The 14,660-nt window shown below is 47.5% G+C and overlaps 1 protein-coding gene and 1 long non-coding RNA gene across 3 annotated transcripts in view; one reads left to right on the top strand and one right to left on the bottom strand.

Moving 5' to 3' along the window:
- Window positions 1-14,660, bottom strand: part of LIPC (lipase C, hepatic type) — a 128,856-nt gene that overhangs the window by 102,173 nt on the left and 12,023 nt on the right. The gene's annotated exons all lie outside the window — the stretch shown is intronic.
- Window positions 1-14,660, top strand: part of LOC309866237 — a 43,755-nt gene that overhangs the window by 2,481 nt on the left and 26,614 nt on the right. For both annotated transcript variants that reach the window (XR_014312510.1, XR_014312511.1), the window contains exon 3: window positions 1,830-14,252. This is a non-coding gene — a long non-coding RNA (uncharacterized lncRNA). The remainder of the gene's footprint in view (window positions 1-1,829; window positions 14,253-14,660) is intronic.

Here is a 14,660-nt window from a genome sequence, read left to right on the forward strand (position 1 = left end):
AAATGTGAAAATCTCCTTAAAGGGAATACAAAACACCTGTTTGATGGTGGGCTGTCATCTCATTTATTTTCTCTGTTTTTATGAGTGGGTGCAACTTCCTCTGGAAACTGCGGCTTTCCAGAAAACCTGGACCAACCCTGGGACCAGTTATGTCATTTTGGATTTGCTTTATGTACACAGGTATTTATTGTTAACTTTCTAAAAGGGATCCCAGAAGAAAAAACCAAAAAAAGCACAAACAAAAAAACAATGAAGCCAGTTCTTCAAAGGCTGTGAAAAGATGGTCCCACTCAAAGGCCTAAAATCCAACCTCGCCAGCGACTGTTTGCCCCTCAGGGAGCACTAACCAAAGCAGGATCTCTAAGGAGAAGCTTCCTGTGTACACCCTGCTTGCTGGGAGAGGTCAAAGTTGGCCACTAGATTTCTGACTAGAATTCAAAGCGGTTTTCTTGGGCTGAGAGAGGCCAGCCCTGCCTAATGTCTACTAGACCACTGGCTTTCAATGCCTAAAAGCTGGTGTTGTCCCAGCAGAGCTCAAAGATACTGATGTCATCTAAAACATCCGAAGTGAGTCCTCCACCCCTCCCTCCTAGACCATATTCCATCCGTGGCCAAAGGGAGATTTATGGCCCCTTCTGACCATTCTACGATCTAGTAAATTTTCCTCTTAAATATTCATTAGAAAAATAATAAAGCCATACGGGCACCTGAGGGGCTCTTGTAAGCTAAACATCTGCCTTCAGCTCAGGCAATGATCCCAGGATCCTGGAATCAAGTCCCTCATCGGGCTCCCTGCTCAGTGGGGAGTCTGCTTCTCCCTCTGCCTCTGCCTGCTCCCCCCAACCTCTGCTTGTGTGCATATGAGCCCCCTCTCTCTGTCAAATATATAAAATCTTTTTTAAAAGCTTAAAAAGAAGAAGAATAATAAAGCCATGGATGTAAGGACCTCAGTGGTGTTATTGGAGTCGATCTAATGTACATCTAAACCATCTCCTAAAGACCAGAGAGATAGTTGGCAAGGGACTTGAAGGTTCTGTAACCCCATAGTCCCCATTCTGTTGGAACGGGAGTCAGGGACAAGCGACAGAGATAGGTGGTACTGGGTCTGTAATTCCCAGAGCATAAGGATGACCCAGATTTTATTGGAAAGAGCATCAGAATGGAGTTCCTTGGTGTCTGAGCTTTCCTCATGGGGAAAGGAACCAAGAGTAGTAGGACTTGGCTCTGGCAGAAAGCTGGTCTAAGAGCTGAATGTACCCAAGACAGAGGGCTGGGAGACGGGAAAGCCTCAAAAGACACTGGTCTTTAGAAGGTGTTGTCCTAGGTGTTTTGACTTGGCAGAAAGACCAGGGATGGAGATGAGCTTCTTGTTGGAAATGGCAACAAGAGCATGCGCATGGGTACGAAGAACAAACCGAATTGTTCATGTTGTTGGCTGTAATCTGCTGGGGTTATGCTTTCACTGCATGAGGTAGAGGGTCATGGTGGGGAGACTCAGCGATTCCAGCCAGAGCAGAAGCCAACCTTGCTGGGGGAAGTCTATGCCCCAACTCCCAAGGTCAGTTTGTAAGCTTCACATTTAGTAAGCTCTTCTCGATGACCCTGTTTAAAATTTTATTCTCCTTTGAAGAAGCATGGCACAAGATAGATGGGCACAAATTTTTCTTTGGAATTTTCCCTGTCTCTATAGGAGTAAAAAACTAAAATAAGTACTTTTTTTTTTTTTTTTTTTTTTTTAAAGCTCTCCAGCTACTGGGGACAGCAAGGACTTTTGCCATTTAATTTTTATTATTATCCAGCTCATGAAAATGTATTTCTTAATCCTCCAGCTACTGATGCTCCTGATCAGAAAACACATCAACCGATATGTCCCCTGCAGTCCAGGAGCATATCATTTCAGACTAACAACATGGCTTACACAGCACAGAAGGACGTGAGCAACATACCCAAGGAGCTGGCAGCCATGGCGGGATGAAGACATGGGCTTTGGTCCAGGAGGAAGAGGAAAAGGAACTGTGTGGACAGCAAAAACTGCCAGGTATAGAAGCACAAGGTGAATATCCATACCTTATATCCACTTTGGTCAATTTTATATGGAGAAAATGACCAAGCCAGTGTTTTTCACACTTTTGATTACCAGATGGGTTTACCTGGCTGGCTTGGCCAATAAAGATATTAACCATGAAGGGGACTGAACCCAAAATGACATGACCTTCATCGTTGAAAGACTTTGGGGGAGAAGACAGCTTTGGGGATCTTATCCACTATGGGGAGGGGAGGCTGATGCATTGAGGGAGATATTCTGGGTGTGTGGTCTACAATGCGGGAGAGAGCTCAGCTGCTGTGGCCCTACCCTGGAGAAGCAAGTGGCGTCTAATAAGCTGGGGGCTTTGTGGGCAATCTTGCTTAAAGAAGAATTAGGATCTCCCATGCTCTGAAGCCCAGGGCTGCTCAGCTCACACTACCTGGCCGTGAGCCCCCGAGGCCCATTTGATAGTGCTTCGATGATGAGAAAAAAAGGTGCCAGGCCCTGGATGTCATCTCTGCTGGAGACTAGTTTCCACCTTGCTCTGGACCCTTGGATATGCCACTTGACCTTCTTGTTTCTATTTCCTTATTAGCAAAAGAAATGAGTTGGATTAGATGTTCTCTAGGAGCCCTTCTAATTTTCCAAGTCTGTGCATCAGGTACACTTTAAAAAAATACATACTTCTTCAGTTGGGAAAACAATGAGAAATGTAGAATCAATGAGAAAGCCCTGAAAAGACAGAGAATCTCTTGCTCCCAATTTGTTCTGCTTTGTGAATGGGGAGGGGACACCTTTGCAAACTAGTACTCGTGGAGAAAAGAGAGGCAGAAGACATTTCCAGGAGGCTAAGGGTGGGGCAGAGGCCCTGTTGGACAGGGGGCATCAGTGGTGGTCGTCCATGTGCTCCTGTGATCCTCCCGGGGGGGTCAACCCCCCCCCCCCCACTACACCTCTCATCTGCACCTGCCCTCAGGGGTCTCTGTCCCTGACTGTGGCTTCAGGCATGGTCTTGTGCTCTAGGGCTGCTTGCTTTTTGCCGCCCATACGGGAAAACTTCTTTTTTCATGATTATCAAAGCAATACACACCACTTCAGAATAAGAGGAAGGTACCAAAAAGTATTAAGCACAAAAACCAAATTCAGTTATAATCTGATCACCCAGAGCTATTCACATTTAAGTGTGTTTTCTTCTTCTTCTTCTTTTTTTTTTTTTTTTAAAGATTTATTTATTTGACAAACAGAGATCACAAGTAGGCAGAGAGGCAGGCAGAGAGAGAGAGGAGGAAGCAGGCTCTCTGCTGAGCAGAGAACCCGATGCAGGGCCTGATCTTAGGACCCTGAGATCATGACCTGAGCCAAAGGGAGGCTTTAATGCACTGAGCCACCCAGGGGCCCCAAGTGTATTTTCTTCTAATGTATTTTTTTTTTTTTAAATTCCTAACATGAAGGTACCCATTTTGTAACTGGCATTTTACACTCAATCTCATAGCATGTTCCCACATCATGAAATGTCTCCAGCCACAACGTCATTCCCACTGTTTCCCAGGGCTGACGCCCCTCTTTGGTAGCCTCATTCAAATCAAGGCATTCTAGAACCTCCACTCCTCACTCAGACTATTTACTGGCTCCAAGTGCAGTAAATAGTCTTTTATGCAGTAAATAGTCTTTTTTAGTCTTATGGTACTTTAGGGCCCTAGGTCCTCCACGAAGCCTTCCATGCCACTTCCGAGGGCTCTCCTGATCATCCCTCCATCCTTAATATCACTCCCCTTCCCTGGGCTCTGGACTGTGCCTTTGGTCTTCAATGTGGGCTGCTCTGGACAGTTAGGTCTCTATGTACATGTCCCTCAGGCAATAGTGTAATGTGACTATTTAACAACCAGCTCCCTGGGAGAGATATATGTGTGCGCGTGTGTGTATCTATGATTGATATTAAGGATGCGTATTTGAAATTTATAAATAATGATAAATATCCCATACACTTTATTGTAAACTCCACATAGCCAGTTGATTCTCACAGAAAGCTCTCAGTGATTTCTGTTGAACTTTTTATCATTAGCCAACCCATGGCTGGTATTTTCATTTACATTCATGAGGAAGACAAAAGTGAGACCGTGAAGATGTGTACTGGAACTTCAATCATTCAGCAGTAACATGAACTACTTCTTTGCTGTGCCAGGTAATTGCTTTTGAATTCTGGAACAATATTGCCTCCATTTTGGTCTTATTTACAATTGGAATAACTAGAGACACAATATACTTTTACGTTTAATCTCCATTACTAACATTTTCTCCATAGTTTTCTTAAGTCCAAACCGGGGGCTGGCAATTTATGGCCTGCCACGTCTGGTCTACCACCTAGTTTTGTAAGTACAATTTTATTGGAAACTGGTCATGTCCATTCATTTATCTGCCGTCTGTAGCTGCTTTTGTGTTACATCGGCAAAGTTGTGTCGTTGACGATATGACCTACAAAGGGAAAAATATTTACTACTAGTGCTGTTGCTAACTAGCAATTGGAAAGACATGCCCTTGAGCACATCTTTATATAATATTTCCATCAAAGATGTCAATAAATGTCAATGACCTTAAGAACAGAGGTAATATTAAAATGGAGTAAAATAAATGGAAACAGAGGAGCTGCGAGTATTTAATACAGTTTTTTTTTTTTTTTTAAAGATGTATTTATTTGAGAGAGGAGGAAGGACAGATGCCTGACGCAGGGCTCCATCTCATGACCCCGAGATCACAGCCTGAGCCGAAATTAAGAGTTAGATGCCTAACTGACTGAGCCACCCAGACATCCCACCACTGTTGTTTCTAAACATTACTTATTTAATTGTAAGTTTTTATAGTTTAGTTTAAAAATAATGGCTGTGCTTAACAGCTCACAAGATTCTTGAAAATGTAACCACTGCCTCTGTCAAGGGTAAGGCATTTGATCTTCAGTGGGGAAATATGATCCCAGCCCATCTGGGAGGTGCCTCACTGCCTTCCAGCCCTGGGGGATCTTTTGCTCTGAGTGAGGGCCTAGGAGTGTCTTATGCTCATCCTAAGTCTTTACTTAAACTTGAAGAAAGGAGCCTTTTGTGTATAGCAGGGGCTCCAACTCCATCTGTTAATTAGAAAATTAGTGGCCATGTACTCTGGCCACTATAGGGAGTATAACCATGAACCTCTACCCACCATGTGGGAAATGAGTCATTCCAGACGGAGCCTTCCAGAAGGCACAGATGGTGCCCTGACCCTGTGTGACCTGGGTGGATATTCTTTGGGAATAGAGCACAGGGTCTGGCCAGTCAACACGTCCAGCTTATGCCCAGTTCTCTGCTTTGGAAATGCCAATTTATAAGCCTTCCTCATCCCCTCTCCCACCCCAGGAAGGCAGGAGCAACTGGCTGACTGAAGCCAGCTTAAGGTTCCCTGGAGTCTTGTGGCCTTGGCCTCAGAACACAACAGTGAGGACCCACGATCTGAACCAACTGGTCTTTTCTCTAAGGTAACCCCTTGTCTCAAACCTTCCACTGCCAGCTGCTGCGCGGCCTTGGGAAGCAAGCTGTTTTCCTGGCTAGTTGTTTTAAGTTTGCTAGAGTCACAAGACAAGTGATGCTGAGTCATCTACATGGAATGGCAGGGAGAGGACAGGGGCCCAGGGGCTGCAGCGCTGAGCCCCTATCCCGCCATCACCACTGCACTATGTGACCTTGGACTTGAGCCTATTTCCCTGTGGGTTAGATGTCTTACGGGATACCTGCAAGGTCAATTGAGACAATATATGTGAAAACATGCTGCAAATAGTAAGTGTAAGTGGACAGTGAGCAGAACTGGCAGCAGAGCCTCTGCTGGAGACGCTGGGTGTTCCAGAATCCATATTCTCTAAAGAGGCTTGTCAGCCACGGGGGCCAGACTCCCAAGGAAGCAGACCCAGTTACCATTTCCCACCCTCCTCTGGCCACATGGAGGGGGTAAGTAGGAGAAGGGAGGTGGGAGAAAGTGGGAAAGTAAGTCACATCTGCCCCTCCCATTGTGACTCTTCATCTTGAGGTCACATTACAGGGGCATTTTTCGGAAACCCTTCCCACAGAGGCTGCAGGTGAGGGTGCTTGTAGGTGGCAACACTCATCTCATTGCTCCAGGCTAGGCACTTGCTGAGATGTGAGACCCTTGACCTTGGTGGTGGTGGGGATAGAGTTTTGAGGAGAGTCTGACCTGTGTCTACAGGAGTTTGTGGGGCTCTGTGGGAACAGGGAGGCTGTGCCCTCTGAAGACAGGAGGCTCAGGCAAGGTCGGGGAAGAGACTCCCGGCAAGGGACTCCCTCATGTCAGTTCCCTTCAGCCCTAAGATGGCAGCAGGAAGAAGACCCCAGTGGTTTCTGAGGCTCTGTAAAGGAGTACGGAATGGAAGGGCATGGACCGATGGAGAAGCCAAAGAGAGCCACAGCTGTTCTTCTCCATGACAGGTGGGATGGGTTCGCACTGATAGGATACTCTGATAGCACATCCTCGTGGGACCATCCTGGAGCTAAGGTCACCTGCAGCAGATGGGCCTAGAGTAAGCGGAGACCAGACAGACCACAAACGATTAGAATAGTGTCCCCCACACCTGTGTCCCCCACCTGTACTCCATGGACAGCTCCCCCAGAGAGTAATTCCAGAACCAGTCCTGCTCTCCCATCACATCCCACAGTGCCCCAGTGGGAAGAGGAATCAAAGAGTAGAAATGTCTCCTCCCCACTTCAGATCACACCTTCTCCCCGAATCTAGCTCATGAGCAGAAAAGCAAGAGTGTCAAACGGATGTGAGACTGAGGCTTTAGAATTATCTTTAGAATCATAACAAATTAGACTAAATTGGAACAATAGAACTGACCAGAAGTTAAGAAATCTGCCCAAGATGCTATTAAGGGATGGGAAAGTATGGCTTGACAGTATGTGGCCAACGTCAGGGATGAGAGAGCTGTAAAACAGTTTCAGTCTCATCCCCTCCTAAGTTCAGACTGATCAATAACCCTGTATTGTAAGTCTCTGCTTTTCTAGTAGCTGGTGCCTTTGAACTTAAATTGAATCAAATATATATATGGAGCAGCAGTTCCCAAACTTGAGAAAAAAATTTATTGATCGATTTTTTTAAAAAGATTTTATTTATTTATTTATTTGACGGAGATCAGAAGTAGGCAGAGAGGCAGGCAGAGAGAGAGAGAGAGGAGGAAGCAGGCTCCCCGCTGAGCAGAGAGCCCGATGTGGGGCTTGATCCCAGGACTCTGGGATCACAACCTGAGCCGAAGCCAGAGGCTTTAACCCACTGAGCCACCCAGGCACCCCTATTCATTGATTTTATTTATTTTACTACTTTCCCTGGAGGGAATGATGCTTGAAACTCTCATTGGCGCTTCTCTGTGTTAAAGAAACAACTGCAAGTCCATTGCCTTATAAACAATGGAGTCTGCAAGGTAACCAGGAGTCCCCCCATGCCCTTGAGGCCAGCTCTGCCTAGGTGAATTAGCTACAAAGGTTTGCTACAGCAAACCTTTGGGGAGGGGAAACATGTGCACAGTGAAGGTGTGTAAGCAGGGACCAGTCCTCTTTGGTCTGGCTGTAATCTCTCCTTCAGAGGAAGGGCTCTTTCCTTGTGGACAGGGCTCAGTCAGGTTTGGGTACAGCTGATTTTACCCAAGGAGTGGCCAATTTGTAGTCCCATCATTCTGGCCGTAGTCATTTCTTTAAGGGTGAACACCTGGCCAAGAGAGTTCTTTCTGGAACGTTTCCCAGAGTTATATGATAAGATACTATAATCTCTCTGGAATTTCAAGCTTTTAGGACCAAAGGAACATGAGACTCCCAAGTGCCATCAGAGAGGGAGGGAAATAGAGGGAGAAAAAGAGAGCAGAGGAAGAAGAGGAGGAGGAAGAGAGAGAACTGAGACACATGGTGACTTTATCAGAGGCATGGATCCAGCTTTACCGGAAGCCTATATTTTGGACATCTTGTTTTATGAATAAGTAAATCTCCTTTCTCCTTAAGTTAATTGGAGTTGGGTTTCTGTCCTTGTGCTCCAAAGTCCCAACTAATACAATCATAGGATATTCTTCCCTGCTTTTTCCACATCTTGAAATATGTTGGTTTTCTTCCATCCCCACCGCACCCTCTGCTTTAGTGCCAGCCTCGTAATCCTGTGAGAGTTAGGTCTCTGGCTGCTCTGGGGACGCCCACCTCCAAGTAATGAATCCCAAGTGATGATCTGCCCCAGTCCACTGGCCTTCGCTGGAGAGGGCTTGGATCAGCCCAGCTTCAGTACACAATGACTCTTCTTAGCACATTTCCTGGGGGCACTCATAGCCTTATGACTTAACAAGGTGAGACCCCTGATGCACAAAAGCTATCACGTGCCTCCAACAACCTTCTAGTGTTCAACACCGAATTCTCAGAGTTTTTAGACTGTACACCTTTGTTGCTTTGGGCCCACTTTCACCAGCAAATCCTGATTATTGCGGGGAGATTCTCTTAGGGACCGTTTTGTGGGAACCGGCACCGAGGGCCGTGTTATTAACACCAGGGATCGCCTCACAAATGTCACCCAATAAAGTTATCAGAACATTCCAGTAGGCAGACCATGACCTTCTTAGTAATCTAGGCAGAACAGACCACCCATGGGTGGCCTGGCTGATCCCAGACTCATTAGCACTTCAGTGCATTTCCAGAATAGACTCAAATTTACAGCTTATTAATGGAAATTGACCTTTAACTGAAGATTTCATAGAAAGGGATTTAAATCACACATTGCCCAGCAAAACGATAAAAATTCCCTTTAGATGTTGCTATTCTTTACCCAGAGCGCCAAACACTGCCAGCAGCCTCCTCTCTCCCACTCACGGCCTGAAATACTTCTCACTCTTGTTCTGAGGCAGTTCTGCAGGGGAACCAGGACCAGCCTCAGGATTAGCATCACCTGGGACCTCATTAGAAATGCAAATTCCCAGGCTCCACCCTAGGCCTACTGAATCAGGAGGTCTGGAAAGAAGCCCAGAAATCTGCTTTAACAAACTCTCCTGGCAGTTCGGATGCAGACTTGAATTTGAGAATCACTGCTGACAGTGACCCAAGTGAGTCAGCCCCTGCCTCAGTTTCCATAGGCCACCCACCAACACAGAAGGCCACAAGTATTCAAGAAGGACCCATCTATGGCTCCTCAAGCAAGCTCCTTGTTGGTCTCAACTCTGGCCTCAGATCACAAATTTGTGGTGTCAGCCCATAAGACAGGCAATCTTGCTACAAAGGTGCTAGGTCTCTGTGTGTTGTCACACTGGCGCCTTGGCTGAGGACAGACTGGTTTCTCGTGTCTCTGTTCCAGAGCCTCAGATACATCAAGACCACCCAAGGGGTGGGGGCAGGGTGGGGCTTACACCGAAGGAAGGAGGTGGAATGAAAAACTCTCTGAGGGAAGAAACAAATATACTTTCAAGCCTATCCTTCCCAGCAGCCTTCGTGGGTTAAAAAGCCACATTTATCTTTCAGAGTAAATAGCAATCAGTCCCAAGGAGCAAGGAGACATACAAATAATGGCCAACATGTGTTGATATTGACAATGACCCATCAATCTCCATTTCTTTGGGAGAAGATGTCGGGCGGCATTTTAATTCCAAGCCGTCGAACGAGAAGGAGCAAGATTTACCTCTGCCGTGGCTCTGAGTGGAGCAGCCTTGGAAACACAACTCAGTGAACACGCAGTTAAGCACTAATTGATGGCCTCCAACATGCTTCATAACGCTCCGTTACCTAGACGGGGAGTGTGGCGGCCGAAACATGAGCGGCTGGGGGGGGGGGGGTTGGGGGAAAGCAGCCATCTAGGAAGGACAAAGGGCCCTGGGGCTGCCTCCCCCGGCGTGACTAATGGTCGCCACCTCTGCAGAACAGCCCCTCTTCCTCCACAGTGTGTGCTTTGGAGCCTACCATGCCCTTTCTCAAGGATTCTTTTGCTTCTCTCCTCAGCAGTTTTCTCCTCATGCATGGCCAGTCCCAAGCCTGGTCTTTGTCCTCAAGGGGAGACTTTTCCCTATAATGTGTCTGTTTTTTTGTATCTGAGAATGAGGGTAACTGGTTCCCACTCTCTCTCTGCCATTTAAATAAGGTGCTGGAGTTACCATTCATCTACTGCTTGCCAGATGCTCTGCTAAGTGTTTTTGTGCACGTTAACTCACTTAATCCCTACTGACTGTGTGACTTTGGGCCAGTCTCTTGACTACTATAAGCCTCTGCTTCCTCATTTTTAAAATGCGGACATAATAGTACTCCCCTCATAGGGGTCCTGGGGGATAAAGTGGACTATTCTGGGGAAACCCTGTGTCAGGGGCAGCTGTCTGCCCCTGCCTGTGCTGAGTTAGGTGCTCTGTGCCTCTTTCCTGGGGCCTGAACTGGGGCCCAAGCTGGGGCCCTTCTGCTCTATACCTACCGTCTCATTTGGGTCTTCTCCTTGGGGGAGGGAATGCATTCCTTCCCTCCAAAGATTTTATTTATTTATTTGAGAGAGAGCATGAGGATGGGGAGGGACAGAGAGAGAGAGGAAGAAGCAGACTCCCTGCTGAGCAGGGAGCCCAGCATGGGGCTCGATCCCAGGACCCTGGGATCATGACCTAGGTCGAAGGCAGACACCTAACTGACTGAGTCACCCAGGCACCCTAAGGGAGTGCATCTTACTATTTTTGCAGTAAGATGGAGGCAGGGTATGAGTCAGAGACACGCGTGAAGTTAGGAAGGTAAAGAGGAAAAACTCCAGAAAAGTTCCAGAAACTCCTGGTTCTGAGCTAACAAGTTTGGGCTGGTGGACCCCAAGTGGGGACATAACAAAAAGGTATCCTGGAAGACCTTTTGTCAGAGAGTAGAGAAGGTATAGAGCACCCAACTCTGAGTCCAGGTGAGGGCAGTGGTTTATCCAAAGTCACATGGCTGTTTGATGTCAAAGTTCAGGCCATAATTGTGGCCGAGGTCTGCCAGTGAGAGCAGTGTTTGATCTACCACATTGGGACCACATATCACCTGAAATATGTAGAAGGCCCCACGAGCAGGCTGCTAGGTTCTCGAATCTGCTCCCTCCCCCTTCCCTGCCACCGCCCTATTTGTGGTCATTGAAGACTTGATGAGATGTTCAAGACCAGGTGTAAAAGAGGTGCATGGGGGAACGACACAGGCCTTGGAGTCAAGTAGACCACAGTTCAAATCTCCTTGCCTCCTTTTCCTCCTTTAGACAAAACAATTAGCTGTATGCGCCCCAGCCTCCTTACCCGTGAAAGGAGAATAATATGTGCACTTCATAGGGTTGTAGGTTGTTGTAAGAATAAGTCAGCTTAGACAGAATGTTAGACCTAGTAATTAGGCGTATCTGGCTGATCTGAGGCAAAGAGTTATGACTTCTTTTTTTTTTTAATGATTTTTTTTTTTTTTATTTACTTATTTGAGAGAGAGAGAGGGCATGAGAGGAAAGGGGTCAGTGGGAGAAGCAGACAGGGAGTTCGATGCGGGACTCGATCCCAAGACTCCAGGACCACGACCCGAGCCGAAGGCAGTCACCCAACCAACTGAGCCACCCAGGCACCCCCATGACTTCTTTATCTTCATATTTCTCCCCATTTTCCCGTTCCTCCAGGGCTAGCACGCTACCTTCTACCTCGTGGTAGGTGCTAAATACGAAATCACAGAGTAAAAGGAGGAGCTATTTTGTGTTCTTTAAAACTTGGCTTCTCAAAGTGCGGCTTGGGAACCAGCTGCACTGGCATGACCTGGACGCTTATTAGAAATGCAAGATCTTGGAGTCCATCCCAGATGTACCGAAACAGAACATTCATTTTAGTAAGCTCCCCAGATGATTCGTGTGCACATTAAAGTTTGAGAAGCTTTGCTTTAGAGAGCAACCTCTGAAGCTAGGGGAAGCCTAAGAACTCCTATGAGGGGAGTGAGCATTGCGGAAAATTCACAGGCAACAGGACCACACACACACACACACACACACACACACACACACACCTGCCATGCATGCCCTCTTCCCACTGTCACTAGTCTGGAAGTGGTTTCTTGGTTCCGTGGAAATCCAAAGGATGTCGAATCACTTCTGTAAGATCCATAATGCGAGCAGAGCCAGCATCCATGTGGCCCTGTGTGTGTGCTTTCCAGAGCAGGCTGTGGACTGGGGAATCATTCCTTCCTTGCCAGTCCATAGTTCTGTGACAGAGGTAGATGGCAGCCTCTAACAAAGAGCCCCAAGGGACTTCAGAGTCCCTGTGTTCTCAGATGGGGAAGGAAGCAGGTAGGTTTCCTGGACCTCTGGGATGTTCTCCAGGATCGCCAGCAGGGGGGTGGAACTTGCTAAATGAAATGACTTAAAACTCATTTACTGAAAACAAACGTGTGGCACCCAGACTTGGATGTGGAGGCATATACTCAGTGGTTATTTGCCGTAAGCCTCCTCCATGCAAGGCCTGTGTGGGTCCTGGGGATACAGTGGGGATGAAGACTCACTCCTGCCCTTGACGGGCTCACAGTCTGGTGGAAAGAGAGACGTGGTGGCCGGTAGTCAAAGAGCCATGAGTCAAGGGCCACGGATGAGAGGTCCATAAATAACATGGGACAGCGGGCTCATATATATGAGAGAACAAGAGAGAGGCGTGAGATATATATATTCATATGTGAGAGAGGGAGCGAGGGAACTGAGTGGTTCTGCAGTGCACACACACATAAATACACATATAGAGAGAGATAAAGCAAATAAGCTAAAATGTTAATTATCGAATCTATCTGGACAGAATGCAGTAACTCATTATACTGTCCTTTCAACTTTTTCTTATTTGAACACTTCTGTAATAAAAAGTAGGGAGGACTCCGGGCATAGTGCATACATGAGGCTAGCATTACCCCATGGTTGGATGACTTAGACCAGGGTAGATGCTCAGAAGTGTTTGTTTATAGCTCGCAGTAGGCAGTTGCGAAGCGCTTCCCCTCTGGGATCGCAGTCGGTCCTCCCAGCAGCACTGTGGGGTCTGTCACCCTCACCCTTGCTCTCGAGCAGAGGCCTGGAGACCACAGTGATGTGCCCAAGCCTCCCGCTGGTGGGGGCCGAGACCCAGGCTTTTAGAGTCCAAATCTGGTTCTCTTTTGTCCCCCACAGTCTCTCTCAGGAGTGGATGGTTTATTTTGTGCCGGTGTCAGGGGCCAAGTGCCCAGACGTGAGGAGGAGGCCTCAGTGTTTACCTTCCCAGGCCTGCCTCGTCCCGGTGATGGGTGACCATCCCCTTTTTCTTTTGGGTCTGCAGGGGATGAAGACAAGGGAGGCAGGTACCCCGGACAAAATGGCAGCTGACCTTGGGCCCTTTCCCCTTGGCTGAGGCGCAGGCGAGTCGAGGAAACAGCCTGGCTGAAGACAGCTTGTGTGGGAAAATGGCCTCTCAAAGCTAGAGAGAGCCATTGTATGGGCTCACACTGAGCACACTCCGGCAAAGATGATTGGTCTTTCAGGCACCCCGCCAGAGGGTAAGTTTTATCACTTACCCGCAATATGAGCCAGATAAATGGCTCCTTCTTGGTTTCCTGCCAGTTATTGCTCGTGCTGCCAGAAAGTCTTAATCATGCTGTTGAAAGAGGCTGCGCCCCTCCCCCCACCAGCTGCCAGCTGGCTCCGGGGCCTCTCAGCTGGGCCATGACTTCCTGCACCCCCACAGCAAAGGCTCCCCTGTTTGGGCCTGATTAAGAGCACACCGACTTACTACTCACTTTTCAGTCTCATGGATATTTATAAACCTTTTTTTCTAACCCCAAAGCCCCTGGGGGGTTTTTCCGAAGCTCAAACAGAGCAATGATATTATCTACAGTGTCCACAGTACCGGGCCCGGGACCCCCGTCAGAGCAAAGTCTTGAAAGTGTTTGCCAGATGTTCCAGGCTCACAGTTGTGTTCCCCACCCCTCCCCACATTCATATGTTGAAGTCCTAACCCTCCAAATGTGCCGATGTGACTGTCTTTGGAGATAGAGTCTTCAAAGAGGTAATTAGGGTTAAATGAGGTCAACAGCCTGGGCCCTAATCCTGTGTGATTTATAAAAAAGGACGTGAGGACAGACAGGCACTGAGGGAGTCCATGTGAAGATTAAGAGGAGACAATGGCCAACCACAAACCAAGGAGGGAAGCCTCAAAAGAAACCAACTCTACGAACACCTTGATCTCAGACTTCTAACCTCTAGAACTGTAAGAAACAAAATTTCATATTTTCATTAGCCCCTTCGTTAGGGCAGCGCCAGCCACTTGTGGGCTGGAGGAGTATTGAGTTTGCTTTGCTGGAGTCCCCGCACAGGCCTGGCACAGAGCTGGTGTGTGGCTGAAGCCCTGAGTAAATCTGTGTCCCAGAAGCCATCCATCAGTGTAGACCTCCCTGCTGGAGTCAGTCATTTGGGTGTCTTGCTGGGGCCGGTGGTGGGGAGGCGATAGACTGATGGCCACCCTCCCTTTGAGTCTTCTTCTAGCACTTTATTCTTTTTCTTTCTTTTCTTTTCTTTCTTTCTTTCTTTTTTTTTTTTTTAAGATTATATTTATTCACTTTAAAGAAAGAGAGAGCAAGAGCACAAGTAGGGGGAGAGGTAGAGGCAGAGGGAGAAG

This window comes from Mustela nivalis (assembly GCF_964662115.1).
Source record: "Mustela nivalis genome assembly, chromosome: 6".
NCBI classification, from domain to species: domain Eukaryota; kingdom Metazoa; phylum Chordata; class Mammalia; order Carnivora; family Mustelidae; genus Mustela; species Mustela nivalis.